Source organism: Acinonyx jubatus, chromosome D3 (assembly GCF_027475565.1).
Source record: "Acinonyx jubatus isolate Ajub_Pintada_27869175 chromosome D3, VMU_Ajub_asm_v1.0, whole genome shotgun sequence".
Taxonomy (NCBI): Eukaryota; Metazoa; Chordata; class Mammalia; order Carnivora; family Felidae; genus Acinonyx; species Acinonyx jubatus.
In genome coordinates, this window is record NC_069392.1 from 50,228,059 (window position 1) to 50,245,356 (window position 17,298).

Genomic DNA, 17,298 nt, shown 5'->3' on the forward strand with positions numbered 1-17,298 from the left:
GGTCAAGATTATGTATTGAGAAAGCAAAGGCCATTATCATATATATGAAAAATTAGGCTTTTAATGTATATTCTAATTTTCAACATATACTGAACTCCTACTTAATGTCTAGAAAGAACAAAAATAAACACTAAATAAAGTAAAATATTCATAGAAAGTTTACTAAGTTTAGGATAGGGACTATAGGATCAAATCTTTCTCTGTTATGCAAAATCTTTTTCACATTAAAATTCTCTTTGCCTTTCAGAATCTTCATATATGTAGATGTACATGTATGAAGAAGGGATATTTGTAAAGTCACATGTTTGTGCTGGGAACAAAACAAGAAAATATATATGGAAATATGTGATATAGAGTAAAAAGCTAGAGTTGAAATCAGCAACTGACCCTTAAAAATACCAGAAATTTGAGATAGGAGGCTTCTAAGGTGAACTTTTTCTTTTTATTTTAAAGAGAGAGCACATGCAAGCTGGGGTGGGTGGAGAGGGTCAGAGGAAGAGAGAGAGAGAATCTTAAGCAGACGCCACACACAGCATGGAGCCCAATGTGGTCGTGGGGCTCAATCCCACGACCCTGTGATCATGACCTGAGCCAAAATCAGAGTCCAATGCTCAATAAACAGAGCCACCCAGGCACCCCTCAAGGTGAACTTTTATTTTTCTCAATTTTATACTGAGTTTTATATAGGAGTCACTGAATCTATAATATATTTACCATACTATCAATTAAAACAATATTTGATGCAATAAATAATAAAACAACTGACTTTTATTAAGTAGTAAACTTTATCCCCAAATAATCAGAGCAGAGACATAATTTGCCTACATATATAAAATTACGAAGGATGTCAAGCAACCCAAGGTCTTCAGAAAGATGTATTCCATAATAATGGCAAATCTACATATTGTGGATATAAGATATATACATATATATATATATATATATATATATATATATATATATACACACACACACACGTACATATATATACATATATAATAAATATATTATACATAATAAATCACATAATCTATATAATCTATATATAATCTATCATATATAATCATTATATATACTATCAACCTATAGGAGGTTGACTGAAAGCACAATCACTCTGTTCAATGTAAAATGCATTGTGCCAATAGCAGAGCAATTTTATAAGACCAAAGGAGTCAGGGACAAAAAAGTAAAAATCAGAAGGAAGTGGGCAGGCAATTTATAGATATTAGAATAGACAACTGATGCCTCTCTTGCCCTGTCATATTGAGATGTGTCAGTACTCTTTTCCAACCATCAATCATTGCTACTCAATTTAATTATCCCATAATATCTCCCAATACCATTTTATCTGAGTTAACATTCACCAATGACCTTCTAAATGGTAACATGCTTTTTAACTCTACAATCATATATGTATACTTCAGAGCACATCTATCCCCACTCAAAGTTAGTTTCTTTATTTATAAAATAGAGAAAATAATACACATATCTCCTGTGAGCATTAAATGAGACAGTATTGTAAATAGGCCATTGTTACCCCACAAATGTTAGTAATATATTAATTCCATATACTTCTAACTTTATTTTTGGTAGTGGATACATAGATTTTATTCACACGAGTATATACTTCAAGACATGTGACAATTGCACATATTACTAAAAGTGGGTGAATTAATTTAATGTCTTGGTTAGTAGCAGTCAAATTCACCAGTGCTTGATTACAATAATGAAAATTATAAATATTATTTTGGGCACTTGTCTAGTAGAATAACAATTATCTTACTACAGATGTTGTTGCTAAGATTTAATAACTTCTTGACTTTTAGGCAAGGCAACGTGCTCACTTAATTATATTTTCCTCTATTAATATGCATTTGATTTAATACATAGGATTGTCTTAACCACACTGATGTTAAAAAATAAACATAACAGTTTCCCATATTATATTTCAAGATATGCACTATACTTTATACATGTGATAACATATCCTCTGCCGTTAGCAAATTTTGGCTCATGGTGAATGGGAAGATTTTACTTTAGACACCTTGGAGAGGGAAGAAAACTTGGAGAAAGAAGAAAACTAGGAAAAGTCTTTACATATTTAGGTGTCATATAGGAACACTCTATGTCATTCTTATTCAGTAGTCATTCTCCAGATATGTGGCAGTAATATAGGTTAAGATGTAAAGGAATACACATATGTTAGCCTTTCACATGAGGTTTATTTTTGATGCCAATTATCAGAGTAGATTTTTCAGTCTAGGGTAAGATACAAACTCATTTCACATGGGCCACAAACAGTCATTGGGGTTAATGATTTTTTGTTGTTACTAAGTGGACTCAAATCTGATCTGGTCACCTAGAAGTAAGTAACTGCATGTGTCATAATAAATTATTCAATAGGTTTCTCCAGTTTATATTTTAAGCATTTTACTTACAAGAAAGTATATCATCAAACTCTTGAAATTTTATGACACCATTTAAAATTTTTTTCTTTAAGATATAATTGTTACCTTTAATTTGTTACTATTACATAGTACTACTAATACATAGTATTTCTCAGAATTTAAATGTGTAAATATATATATATACACATATATATGTGTGTGTGTATATGTATGTGTATACATATATACATACAGATACATATATACATATATACAGATACATATATATACATACACACACACACACACACACACACACACACACAGACATATAATTTTCATGAATTTTCCCAAGAGGTTTTTGCAGATTCTCACTCATTTTCATGGCATTATAGAATTATAATCACTATCATCACAGCATACAGATGGAGCTATCACCTTCTTAAATAATACATAGAATGCTGATTGCATGTAGCTGACTTTTCTACTAGTGATTAGCTCTGGTTTGCTGGTTTACTGTATTTTTGACCGTTGGGTGAAACCACTTCTTTCATTAGTTAAGTATTGTAGGTGTAAATTGTGTTTATTCCCACAATGCTATTTGTAATTAAATATAACTAAGCTTTACCCTATTTCTTTCAAGTTAAAAACACAATTTATAAATGTAGATATCTTCTGAAGACGACAGAAAGGCTGTTTGGAACCTAGATTTAACTTGTTTATGAAAGAAGTGCAATTCGGACAGATATTATTTCAGAATTGGAAATCTCCAGCACCCTCTATTTTGTAATGTTTAGAAGAGAATAGACTAAGTGTGTACCTTACTAAATTATTACCAACAAATGTGGTAAAAGTCTCCCAGTACATATACCATTCTTTCAAATACTGACCCAGAAGTGGTACTTAGATGCTTTCCCTTCCTCCTCCTCCTCTTTCTCTCTTGTTCCTTCTCTTCTTCTGCCTTCTTTTCCTCCTATGCACAAATGTGAGTTAAGTGCAATCTCTCCCACTGAAATTATTTGGAAAAAAACAACTCAGGAGAGAATATCTAACAATTTCTGGGATTTTGGGTTTGCAAAGTGTGTGTGTGTGTGTGTGTGTGTGTGTCCTCTGTACGTGTATATCAGTGTGTGTTTCTAGGTGTTATGGAGAGAGAAGTTGTGATAGAAATTTTTCTTTCCATCCATAGACCAACTTTTCTAAAGTAAATGTGTGCTATATTGCTAAATTTAATATAGTTCACATTTCCTTCAAAATCATTAAGCTTTGGAACCTCTTATAAGGGAATTACAGATAACTATAGTATGAGCAATTCTCTACAAATGAGATTTTTCTTCTATTTAAAAATTTTAGGGCCATTATATCTTTATGGCAATACTAAGAAGAAATAAGGTTAAACAGAAAAATTTTTATCTTTTTGGTATAATCCCAAGTGCAAGTCTAACTTTTACAAAGATTGTTAGAGCTACCTATCCCTCTCTCCCTTTTCCCCCAAATAAGCCTCAATAATTCTAATAAAAATCAGTAAATAATTTCTAATTTGGCTTGATTATCTCATGTAGGATAGAGACAAATTAACAAACCAAGAACCATTGTCACAGAAGTAACAACAAAAAGTAAATGCAGATATCATGCCTGCATATGCATAAGTCGATATACAGTGAAACAGAAAATTGTGAGTTAGTGGTTCTGTGTGTCTCAGTTTTGTTAATAGTACATTTATTTCTATTTCTGATCTTAACAATTATGTATCTGAAAGTTAAGGTAGAGGCTCATTACTGAAATTATAGTTAGCTCACTTTTGTGTATTCTGTTTTATTTAAAAAATGACAATTCTTTTTTATGTGTACAATGCCATCATGTATATACTATGTGATATAAATTATTTCAAGTCCTTTAAAGATTCTTGGTATTTAAAATGAACTTTGCCTTCATAGAAAAACAACAACAAAGATATTCTGTCTCACGCATGTGGAAGAAAAAATGGATGAGCTCAGAGAAAAATTATAGCATTATATTGGGCACCTCAGAGCTAAAGTTGACTGAAACAGAAAAGATTATCTCTGGTTTGATGAAACTAATAAATCATTAATTAGGTTGAAGGGAAGCAGTAGCAATCAGCATAGCTGTCTGACAGCTGGGATTCTGTCAGAAGATTGTCAGGTACTCTATTACTTCAGAGTGACATGGAATTGGGAACTGAATGACAGCAGTTGACAGAAATATAATTTTTTCAAGAAACATATATTTAAAGCTCTAATTAAGCATAATGACAAGGAAAAACAAGGATACCCTGCTGAGAAACAGAGGATGTATGTTCTCATTCAACTTTATCTTCTCCGGGATAGTTAAGTAAATTAGTAGTCCTCTTTGAATTAGATGAATTAGATGTTTATTCATGTTTTGGGAAAGCCTTAAATTGACAGAATTCTCAGCTGAAAGTATGAAAACAAACAAAAAAATAAATAAAACTGCCAATAACTGTTTTCCAATTAAATCGTATAGCATGACTGTTAAATTTGTGAAATCTTTAAACTGTAAGAAAGAAAGTAATATTTATTGGAATCAAGCATATGCACTGTAAGAATCTTAGGCTGTCCAGGGTATTGTATGCGATATAAAATTGTTGTGAAGGTGACAATGATAACGACGACGACGACGACTACTAGGATTATCATTCTATCCTTATCACAATAAATCGAGACTGGTATCATCATCATTTTGTAGAAATGGAAATTGAAGTTAGTGACAATGCATGCTCACTCATTTTAGTAGTCATATATTTGTTGTGCCTGTTACTTCTCTAGAAGTAATGCTCTTACTTGTTAAATGAAATAAGCACTAGTAGGTTCCCAGGGAATATTTAAAATATTTCTTTCTTATTCCTGGAATAAAAAGATTTTCTAAAGTTTCATGTGCATTTCTGGTGTTATTTTTAGTAATATAGAAGTGTTTATGGTTGTGAGTTTCTCTTGAACATAATGAATTAACTCGCATTATCAAGTCAAATAAGAACTTAGAAAAATAAAATAACAGTAACAAGAAAAGTAACAGAAGAAAAGAATAATGAGGATAACAGCAAAGTTGATATAGTTTGTCAAATTCACCTAAGCTGATATTTAAAGGAAAGGAAAACAAACAAAAGTTTATGAAAATAAGAGATAACACAAGCATACAAAATAGGAAATATGAAATGTGAAACAACAAAAATGAGAGAAATTTTTACAATTTTGAGGGTCATCGGTCAAATTATAAGAAAATATATTTGACTACTTAAATATGTGAATAATTTACTAAGGAATCATTCAGTACAATTTGTCAAAAGATATGGAAGCCTAACATGGAATACTAAAAAGTACATAATGCTAAATAAGTCAGAAAATGAGATAAAGTGAAAAAAACAATATATGGGCCAGTTAGAAAAAAGAGCAAGAGGATTACTTAAACAAAACTTATCACTAATCATATTAATGTATGTGTTCAAAACTCCCATATAAAAGGCCAAAAGTATAAGACTGTATAAAACAAAATGTTCAGTTATAGCTATCAAAAAGAAATTTGTTTTAAATGAAAGGACACAGAAGAGTTAGAAGCATAAGAATTAAAAATTCTATGTATAAACGTATCAATGTACAGATATATATGTGTGTACATATTTGGTAATTTTTGTAATACAGTTAAAATCAGTAGTATCCTGGATATGTTTAACAGATTGCTCTCTGGGAGAATGTAAAAACAATGACAACCCCAATTAAGGTAGACATTACAGTTCTTAATAAAATAATAGGAAATTAAACTGAATGATACACAAGAATGTTAATACACCATAACAAAGAATACTTATTAAAATCACACAGGTTGGCTTAACATTCAAAAACCAACTGATATAATTCACTTTCTATTCAAAACAAAAGAAAATATGTATCATCTAAATACATGGATAAGGCATTTGAAGAAATCTGTCACCCATGCATCATTTAAAAACAGAACAAAACAAACACAGAACATAAAATTTTTGCAGCAAACTGAAAATAAAAGGGAACTTCCTTGACCTGATAAGGGGCATATATGAAATATCTATAGACTTCATTATATGCGATGCTGAAAGCAAGAACATACGTTATCCCTCAGAGCAGTAACAAGCCAAGAATGTCTGTTCTCCCTATCTTCCTTCCCTATTATACTGGAGGACATAGCCAGAAAAATAAAGCAAGAAAATAATTAAGGACTAAAATATTTTCAAGGAGAAAATAAAACTTTCATTATTCACAGATGACATAAAATATGCATAGAAATCCTCAGATACTAGAAATTGTAAATACATTCACCTAGTTCATATTATGTAAGATCAACACCCAAAATTGTTCAATTATATTTCTTTAAACTAACAACAAATAATTTAAAATAAATATTTAGAGTGCCATATACAATATCTTGACAAATATTAAATACTGGAGTTCAATTTAATAAAACGTTCAAGACTACTAAAAATGCTGTCACAAACAAATAAACTAAACAAACAAAAAGTAGAAACAGACCCATAAATACAGAGAACAAACTGGTCATTGCTGGAGGAGGGGAGAGGGGTAGGGAGATGAGGGGGAAAAGACAAAATGCCACTAAGAGCTATTGAAAGAAAGAAAGAAAGAAAGAAAGAAAGAAAGAAAGAAAGAAAGAAAGAAAGGGAGAGAGGGAGAGAGGGAGGGAAAGAAAGAAAGAAAGAAAAGAAAGAAAGAAAGAAAGGGAGAGAGGGAGAGAGGGAGGGAAAGAAAGAAAGAAAGAAAGAAAGAAAGAAAGAAAGAAAGAAAGAAAGAAAGAAAAATAAATGGACAAATATAACAATTTTATGGAATAGAAATTTCTGTACTAAGATGTTATTTCTACCAAAACTGTTCTATGAATTTAACAAGATTCATTCAAATAACCTGGGGGTATTTTTGTAGAAATTAATATGGTGCCTTGTGCAAACCACTTCAACTTCCAAAACAAATTAAAAAAAAATAACGTTTATTTTTGAGAGAGAGAGAGAGAGACAGAGAGAGACAGAGAGCAGGGTAGAGAAAGAGGGAGGCTCTGAGCTGTCAACACAGAGCCCAATGCAGGACTCAAAGTTATCTACCGCAAGATCATGACCTGAGCCGAAGTCAGATGCTTAACTGACTGGGCCACTCAGGTGCCCCTTCCAAAACAATTTTTAGGACAAAGAATTATGTTGGAAGATTTCTACTACCTGATACGAAGACATATTGTAAAGTTACATTAATCAAGTGAATGTGGTAGCTGCATTAGGATAGGGATATAGATCAATAGAATAGAACAAAGAACAGAGAAAGAGTCACACAAGTTTTTAATTAATTTTGAAAAAACACTAACATCATGCAATGAGGGAAATTGTTTTTTTCAAGAAATAATGCTAGGTGAACTGAATATTCATATAAAAGTTAACATTAACTCATCTTACACCATATATAAAAATAACTCTAACTGAATAATAGACATAAAAACAAATCATAAATAAAGGATAAATCCATAAGTACTTTAAAGGGAAACTTTAATTTTTTAATGGTTATTTATCTTGGAGAGAGAGAGAGAGAGAAGGGCAAAGAGAGAGGGAGACACAGAATCTGAAACAGGCTCCAGGCTCTGAGTTGTCAGCATGGAGCCCGACGCGGGACTCTGGCTCACAAACTGTGAGATCATGATGAACAAATGAACCATGTATCATGACCTGAGCCGAAGTTGGATGCTTAACTGAGACACTCAGGCACCCCTTAAAGGGAAACTTCTAGAGAGAAAAAGTCTTTGCAATTTTGGGGCAGGTGAAAATTTCTTAGGACAAAAAATAATGTATAAACGAAAAAAAAAACATAAATTGGATTTCATTAAAACTAAAAGTGCTCTTCAAATGATACCATTTAGACAATGAAAAGGCAGGCAAGACAATGGAAGAAAAATATATATAAAAGTCCTCATATTAAATATATAAAGAAGTCTTATAACTCAATAGAAAGAAGACAATTCTTAAAAGTGAGCCAAATATTTGAAGAGAACTTCATGAAAGAAGATATGCATTTGACCAATGAGCACATAAAAAGATAATATCAACAGCAGAAAAATGCAAGTTGAAACTACAATGAAATAGCACTATACATCAACTAGATTGACTACAATTTGAAAAGCCTGACAATAACAAGTTTTAGCATGGTTGTAAAGCAACTGGAATCTTCACACATCGCTAGTAGGAATGCAAAATGTCACATCCAACTTAGAATACAATTTGGAGTTTCTTATAAAGTCACAAATCCACTTACTATACAACCCTAAATACCCTTTCCTTAGTATCTATGTAAACATAAAAACATGTAACAACAGGGAGATGTGTATAAGAATGCCCATAGAAACTTCATTCTCAATAGCTAATAGTAAACAACCCAAGTGTCTGTCAACACATAAATGGGTAATTAAATTGTGAAATAGCCATATAATGCAATTCATTATGTCACTGAAATGACATAAACTATAGATAAATAAAACACAGATACAACTCAAAAACATAACTGAAAGGAATAAAATCATGCATAAACAGAATGCATACTGTATGTTTCCACTTGTTTTTGGAAATTCAAGAGCAAGCAAAAGTAATCCATGGTAACAGAAAGCACATCAGGGATTAGTCTAGGACCAGAATTGGGGGAATTTACTAGAGGACTATGGGGAAACATTTTTGGGATGATAGAATGATTCTAGTTCTTCACTGTGGTGATGGTTCCAAAGAATATACCTTTGCCAAAACTTACCAAGCTGTACAATTACAATAAATACATTCTACCACATGCAATTATAACTCAAAAGATTATTTAAAGATGGATCATCTGTGAGAAGCAGTACACAATTTTAAGAGTGATATCTTGGGTAGGTAAAAGGTGTTGAGATCCAAGTGATGGGATTAACACTGAGATCTTAGGTACAGTTTTGGAGTAAGGAGACATTGAGAGATAATCTGTATTTAGTGCATAGTTTAGTAGTTTAGCTATCTTTTCTTTATTTTTGCCAGGTGAATAAACAAAGGAGAGATTGGACTTTTTGAAGGAAGCACACTTTGCTTCAAGTAATGCAAGAGGTAAGGATTAGTTCTTTGGCAAGAGTTGAAACAGAGAAAAAAATGCAAGAATGAAATCCAAAGGTGGTTTGAAAAAAAAACAAAAACAAAAACAAAGCAAAGCAAAGCAAACCCAACCCAACCCAACCCACACAGGACCAGGGGACAGATTTAGAACAGATTTAGGAGGCACTGAACAGAGGAGAGGCACTGAAAAAGGAGGAGGAGGGGAAAATGAAATTTAAAGGATAGTTCCTTGAAAACCTGCCAGAAATGAAGTCAGCAAAAACATAGTTGGATACTTATTCCAATCTTCAGAAGAGTCTCAGAAGAGGAGATGTTGGCCCTTTTTAAACTCCAGGGCCAGTCTTTACATTTATGTTCTGTATTTCTTCTAGGTTTTAGGCCCTAAGCCACCTGTGTGATTCCTTTACTATTCTCTTCCTTTTGAATCTTCCACTTTTCTCTCACCATTAATTCCTTCCCACCAAAGTACCAGTGTGCTGATGTGTTTTTCATCTTAATAACAACAACAAAAACCTTCCCTCCAGCTTGCCATTTTCCCCAACTACCAACCTATCTTTTCCTTCTTTTAAAGACAACCCCCACCCTCCTGCCCCAGAACATTCAACAGTCCCTTCCTATTCACACTGTGGTCTTCAGATCAGCACCATCATTACCTGGAAGCTCATCCAAAGTGTATAATCCCAAGCATTCTCCTATTTACCCCATTTTTTTCTGATTTTTTTCCATGCTTTGGTAATGGAATTGATATAATTCCATAAATTTTCCCAATCTGAGCTATAGTTTAGAGCCATCTACCTGGATTCACTTCACTACACATTGAATTTATTGCAAAAAAATAAATTTCAAGATACCTACTATCCAAAATTAAATCCAGAATCCTTATTTAAAAAGAAGCATAGTTTATCTATTATAAAAATGAATTGAAGATATATGCATGGGAGTAATTATAATTATGAACTATAAACTGTACAATATAACCCAGCTGAGCAAGTAAATAATGCATAAATGAGGTGACTGGACGGTGAAAATTTGTTAGGGTCAATAGGTGGTACACCTTATTGCAATCTAGTTGGTAAATTAGCAAAAGTAGTTAAAAATATAGAAGATGACATACAGTAGAATATTTGAATTTGAAACAGATGAAATGACAGGTCAATTACAACTCTATTTGTGATAAGCACAAGACTGTGGCTCCAACATTAAAAGCTAGATAACAAGTAGTCTATCCCCACTGTCCTTAAGGTTTTTCATTTCAGTTTTCTCCTATTTTCCTCTGATCCTCAGAATCTTCATGTTATGAGTGTAACAACTGTGCCTACATCTTAGCTTTGTTGTCATTATTAAATGAGATTAGAAATGTAGGGCACTTTGCACATTGTCAGGAACTTTGTTAGTCTTTGTAAATGTTAGCTGTGGTTTTTTATCCTTTCACTCCTCTGTCCCCTCCCCCATCTAATTCTCCTACTTTTTAGTACCAATACTAGTATTCTTAGATACTACTGTGACCATCCTTAACATTCTTTTCATCATAATTATGCTACTCTTCCATATTGCTTAAAATTTGGCAGGACTTCTACTAAATTTATAGAATATGCCAATGTCATTATACAGAACACATGTTTGCGAGCAAGTAAATGCATTCCTAATGCTTTAGTATGCTGTGATTGCTCATTTATTAGCATTGCCATATGTGCACTATGTTTATATAAGGAAGACTTGTTCTCACAACTGAAGGGAAAACATCACATTATAATTAAGAATGACAAGTGATATGGACTTGACTATACTATATTAATGATTTGTCACTCTTGTTAATATAGTAGTCACTAAATTATAATAGTATTAAAAACATTATTAAAGAAATATTTGAAGTACATTGCAAATATTTGACATATCACATGTTTTTCCAATGCTAATTCTTCTAATCAAAAGTTACAATGTGATAGACATCTTCTGGGGTGACTTCTATTCACACACTAGATGCTCAGTGACAAATGTTGGCAGAGCCAATATATTAGTCAATATATTAGCATAAAACATAATGCATACTAAAAAAAACTGATGCAGCAGATTTAATGGGGTGGCAAAGATAATTTAACTTAGCAAATATTTGCAAAGGTGTGATCAGGGACAAGGAAAGTAACAAGGAGGAGAGATGCAATAGTGGGGCCTTTGAATGGCAAGGGAAAAGACAATAGTGACAAGAACCCAGTTGAAAGGTGGTGCTATGGAAAAGACTTCCAAACAGGAGAGGTAACTCTAGTGGAATGCAGTAACTGCCAGAATTGTATTGGGGTAGGTAAACAAAGGGGATTATAAAATTCATGACCTCTTTTCACTCTCCTCTGATTTCTTCCCTATCTCTTCCAATGACCAAATCCAAGAAGACAAAGTGTTATATAGTCCAAGAAGGGGAGCCTGTATCTGTCACCTCCAGCATAATAGAGCAAGGTAGAGAAAACAAGAGGATGTTTCTGAGAGAGGCTAACAAAAAAAAAAATATATATTAAGACAATAATAATCTTTCATCAGTCAAAACTGACATGCACAGAATTTTCCAAAAGAGGCCCATACTGATATTATCTTTTACCTATGGTATCAGGATGCATGCTATTTTTTATTTGATCAAACTTGCATAACGCTATATGTAAATTATATCTCAATAAATAGGAAAGCATTCAAAACCAATTTATAAATGTCTCTGCAGGACAGTCAAACGAGGAAGAGTGGATATGAAGTAGAAGATGCAATATACAATACACCTAACTGTTATTTTTTTTCATCAGTGGCTAAAGGGCTGGCTAGATGCAAAGGAGAAGATTGTGGATTGGAAGAAGTATATCAGAGGAAGGCATATGATTCACATTTCAGTATAGACCCAACAGATGAAAATATTCAAATCTATAAAAAATGCTCATCTAAAGTATTTTACTGAAAAATATGTTCTTCATAATAAGTTAGGTAGAATGACCACTCTGTAGATGTCAGTTGTCTATCTTCTCTCTACAACACAGTATGACAGTGTGTTGTTTACGGCGCTCATACACAAAGAAGGAATGGGGTAAGACTGAGGGTCATTCATAGTCTGGGAAGCACAGACATTCCCTAATCAAGACCTCCATTTTGAGCCCTCAATTCTCTTAAAACAGCAACCAACCCCATTTCTTGCTTTCTGGGGACAAATAACTTTAGTACCATCACATCATGTTTTGGCCAGCAATTCAGTCTTACAAAATAATGACTTAAAGGCCTCAACAAGTACAAAAAGATTGAGATCATATCATGTATATTTTCTGAGCACAATACTATGAAAGTTGAAATCAACCACAAGAAAAAAATTGGAAAGATCACAAATACATAGAAGTTAAAGAAAATCTTACTAAAAAATAAATGGGTCAATCAGGAAGTTAAAGAAGAAATTTAAAAAAATACATGGAAATAAATGAAAATGAAAACAAGAAGGTCTAAAACCTTTGGATGCAGCAAAAGTAGTCCTAAGAGGGAAGTATATAGCAGTACAAGTCTACCTCAAGAAGAAAAAACAATCTCAAACACACCACTTAAACTTACACTAAAAGGAGAAAGAAATAGAACAACAAATGAGGCCTAAAGTCAGCAAAAGAAGGGAAATAATTCAGATAAAAGCAGAAATAAATGATACAGAAACAAACCCCAGCCAACTTATGAAAAAGAAGAGAGTGACACCTAGGTGGCTCTGTTGGTTAAGCATCCAACTCTTTTTTAAAATCTTTTTTTTAACGTTTATTTATTTTTGAGACAGAGAGAGACAGAGCATGAACAGGGGAGGGGCAGAGAGAGAGGGAGACACAGAATCTGAAACAGGCTCCAGGCGCTGAGCTGTCAGCACAGAGCCCGACGCGGGGCTCGAACTCACGGACCACGAGATCATGACCTGAGCCGAAGTCGGCTGCTTAACCGACTGAGCCACCCAGGTGCCCCAAAGCATCCAACTCTTGACTCATGATCTCACGTTTCATGAGTTTGAGTCCCACATCCACCTCTTCATTGACAGTGCAGAGTCTACTTCGAATTCTCTCTCTCCTCTCTGACCCTCCCCCATTCTCTCCCATATTCTCTCTCTCTCTTTTCCTCTCTTTAAATAAATAAATAAATATTTTAAAAATATTCTGTTTTAATAGTTTGTATTTCTGTGGTATTGGTTGTGATCTCTCCTCTCATTCATGATTTTATTTATTTGTATCCTTTATGTCTCTTTTTAAGTTTTTTTTTTTTTTTGAGAGAGAGAAAGAGCAGGTGGGTGGTGGAGGGACAGAGAGAAAGGGGGAGAGAGAGAGAATCCCAATATATAGATAGCACAGAGCCTGACATGGGACTCAATCCCATGAACTATAACATCAAGACTTGCACTGGAATCAAGAATTGGATGCTTAGCCAACTGAGCCATCCAGGTGCCTTCAATTATAAGAGAGTATTATGAAAAATTATACGCCTACAAATTAGACAACCTGAAAGAAATGGGCAAATTCCTAGAAACATATAAACTACCAAAATTGAAACAGGAAGAAATACAAATCTTGAATAGGCCAATAACCAGCAAAAAAAATTGAATCAGTAATCAAAAATGTCCCAACAAAAGTCCAGGGCCAGATGGTTCCACAGGGGAATTCTACCAAACATTTTAAAAGTTAAACCATATTCTTATCAAACTGTTCCAAAAAAAAAAAATAGAAATGGAAGAAAAACTACCAAACTCATTCTATGAGGCTAGCATTACCTTCATTCCAAAACCAGACATAGACTACACACACACACACACACACACACACACACACACAGGAATTACAGGCCAACATCCCTGATAAAAATGGATGCAAAAATTGTCAACAAGATAATAACAAATGAGGTCCAACAGTACATTAAAAGAATCATTCAACATGATCAAGTGAGATTTATTCCTGGGTTGCAAGGGTGGTTCAGTATTCGCAAATCAATCAATGCGCTACACCACATTAATAAAAGAAAGGATAAGAACCATATGATCCTCTCAAAACATGCAGAAAAAGCACTTGAAAAAGTACAGCATCATTTCTTGATTAAAAACTCTCAACAAAGTAGGGATAGAGGGAACATACCTCAACATCATAAAATCCATATATGAAATACCCACAGCTAATATCATCCTCAATGGGCAAAAACTGAAAGATTTTCTGCTACAGTCAGCAACAAGACAGGGATGTGCAGTGTCATCATTGTTATTTAACGTAGTACTGGAAGTCCTAGCTTCAGCAGATAATAAAAAGAAATAAAGGCATTCAAATCATCAAGGAATAAGTCAAACATTTACTATTCACAGACAACATGATACTCTACGTGGAAAACCCCAAAGACTCCACCAAAAAAATGTTAGAACTGATACATGAATTCAGTAAAGTTGCAGGATACAAAATCAATATACAGAAATCTGCTGCATTTCTATACACCAAAAAATGAAGCCACAGAAAGAAAAATCAAGGTATTGATCTCATTTACAACTGCACCAAAAATCAGAAGATACCTAGAAATAAACCTAACCTAAGACATAAAATATTTGTAGCCTGAACTGTATATAACACTAATGAAATTGAAGATGACACAAAGACATGGAAAAACATTCCATCATCATAGATTGGAAGGAAAAATATTGTTAAAATGATTATACTACCCAAACCAATATACATATTTAATGCAATCCCTATCAAAATACCACCAGCATTCTTCACAGAGCTAGAACACACAATCCTATTATTTGTATGGAACCACAAAAGATCCTGTTTAGTCAAAGCAATCTTGAAAAAGAAAACAAAGCTGGAGGCATAACGATTCCAGACTTCAAGCTGTACTACAGAACTATAGTCACCAAGACTACAGAAAAAATAGATACATAAATCAATGGAACAGAATAGAAAATGAATAGATGGACCCACAACTATATGATCAACTAACCTTTGACAAAGTAGGAAAGAATATTCAATGGAAAAAAAGAAGGTCTCTTCAACAAATGGTGCTGTGAAACCTAGACAGCTACATACAGAAGAATGAAACTGGACTACTTTCTTACACCAGACACAAAGATAAGTTCAAACTGGATGAAAGGCCTAAATGTGAGACAGAAAAACATGGAAGTTTTACAGGAGAAAACAGGCAGGAACCTCTTTGTCCTTGGCTATAGCAACTTCTTACTTGACATGTCTCCAGAGGCAAGGGAAAAAAAGCAAAAATGAACTATTGGGACCTCATCAAGATAAAAAGCTTTTGCATGGTGAAGGAAACAATCAACAAAACTAAAAGGCAACTAAAGGAATGGGAGAAGATATCTGCAAATAACATATTAAATAAAGTGTTAGTATCCACAATCTATAAAGAACTTACCAGGGGTGCCTGGGTGGCTCAGTCAGCTGAGTGTCTGACTTCGGCTCAGGACATGATCTCACAGTTCGTGAGTTTGAGTCCCGCATCGGGCTCTGTGCTGACAGCTCAGAGCCTGGAGCCTGCTTTAGATTCTGTGTCCTCCTCTCTCTCTGCCCTTCCCCTGTTCACACTCTGACTTTCCCTCTCTCTCAAAAATAAATAAACATAAAAAAATAAAAAAAAGAAATTACCAAACTCAACACCCAAAAAACAAATAATCCAGTTAAGAAATGGGTAGAAGACATGAATAGACACTTTTCCAAAGAAGACATCCAGATGGCTAACAAACACATGAAAAGATGCTCAACAGTGCTCATCGTCAGGGAAATACAAATCAAAACTACAATGAGCTATCACCATACACCTGTCAGAATGTCTAAAATTAACAACACAGGAAACAACAGGTGTTAGCGAGGATGGGGAAAAAGGAGAACCTCTTATAATGTTGGTGAGAGTGTAAACTGATGCAGCCACTCTGGAAAACAGTATGGAGGTCCCTTTAAAGTTAAAAATAGAACTATGTTAAAATCTAGAAACTGCACTACTAGGTATTTATCCAAAGGATACAAAAATACTGACTTGAAGGTATATGTGAACCTGATGTTTATAGAAATAATAGCCAAATTATTTATCAACAATAGTCAAATTATGGAAAGAGTCCAAATGTCCATTGACTGATAAATGGATAAAGAAGTGATATTTACATACAAAGGAATATTACTAAGCCATTAAAAAATAAAATCTTGCCATTTGCAAGACATGGGTGGAGGTAGGATGTATTATGCTAAGTCAGGGAAAGAAAAATGCCATATGATTTCACTCAAATGTGGGATTTACAAAACAAAAAGGCTGAATGTAGGAGAGGAAAAAAAAGAGTGGCAAACATAAAACAGATTTATAACTACAGAGAATAGACTGAGGGTTGCTGGAGGGAAGGTGGGCTAAATGGGTTATGGGCATTAAAAAGGGCACTTCTTTTGATGAGCACTGGATGTTATATGTAAGTGATGAATCACTAAATTCTACTCCTGAAAGTAATATTACACTATACGTTAACTACCAGAAATTTCATAAAAGCTTGAAATGAACTATGAAATAAAATGGAGTGTTTTCAAAATAATAATAATAATAATAATAATAATAATAATGACTTAATATAAGTTAAAAATTGGTTTCTCTGGCCTTCATGAGTCTGCCCCATCTATTATGTATACCATCAGTGCATCTGACTCTATATTAATTCCAGCCAAATAAGTCATTTACCAGACAAAGAAAGGAATCAGTGGAATTCACTGGTTCAATCTCAACACAGCTTGAATACCCTGATAGAATGAGTTACAGATAACTTATATATGA

General features: G+C 33.5%; 1 long non-coding RNA gene across 2 annotated transcripts in view; it reads left to right on the forward strand.

Moving 5' to 3' along the window:
• Window positions 1-17,298, forward strand: part of LOC113602346 (uncharacterized) — a 111,382-nt gene that overhangs the window by 68,627 nt on the left and 25,457 nt on the right. The window contains exons 3-4 of one of the 2 annotated variants that reach the window (XR_008291841.1): window positions 9,442-9,507; window positions 12,221-12,464. This is a non-coding gene — a long non-coding RNA (uncharacterized LOC113602346). Of the gene's footprint in view, window positions 1-9,441; window positions 9,508-12,220; window positions 12,465-17,298 lie in introns of those variants that run through there. The other variant, XR_008291840.1, reaches the window with a different exon arrangement.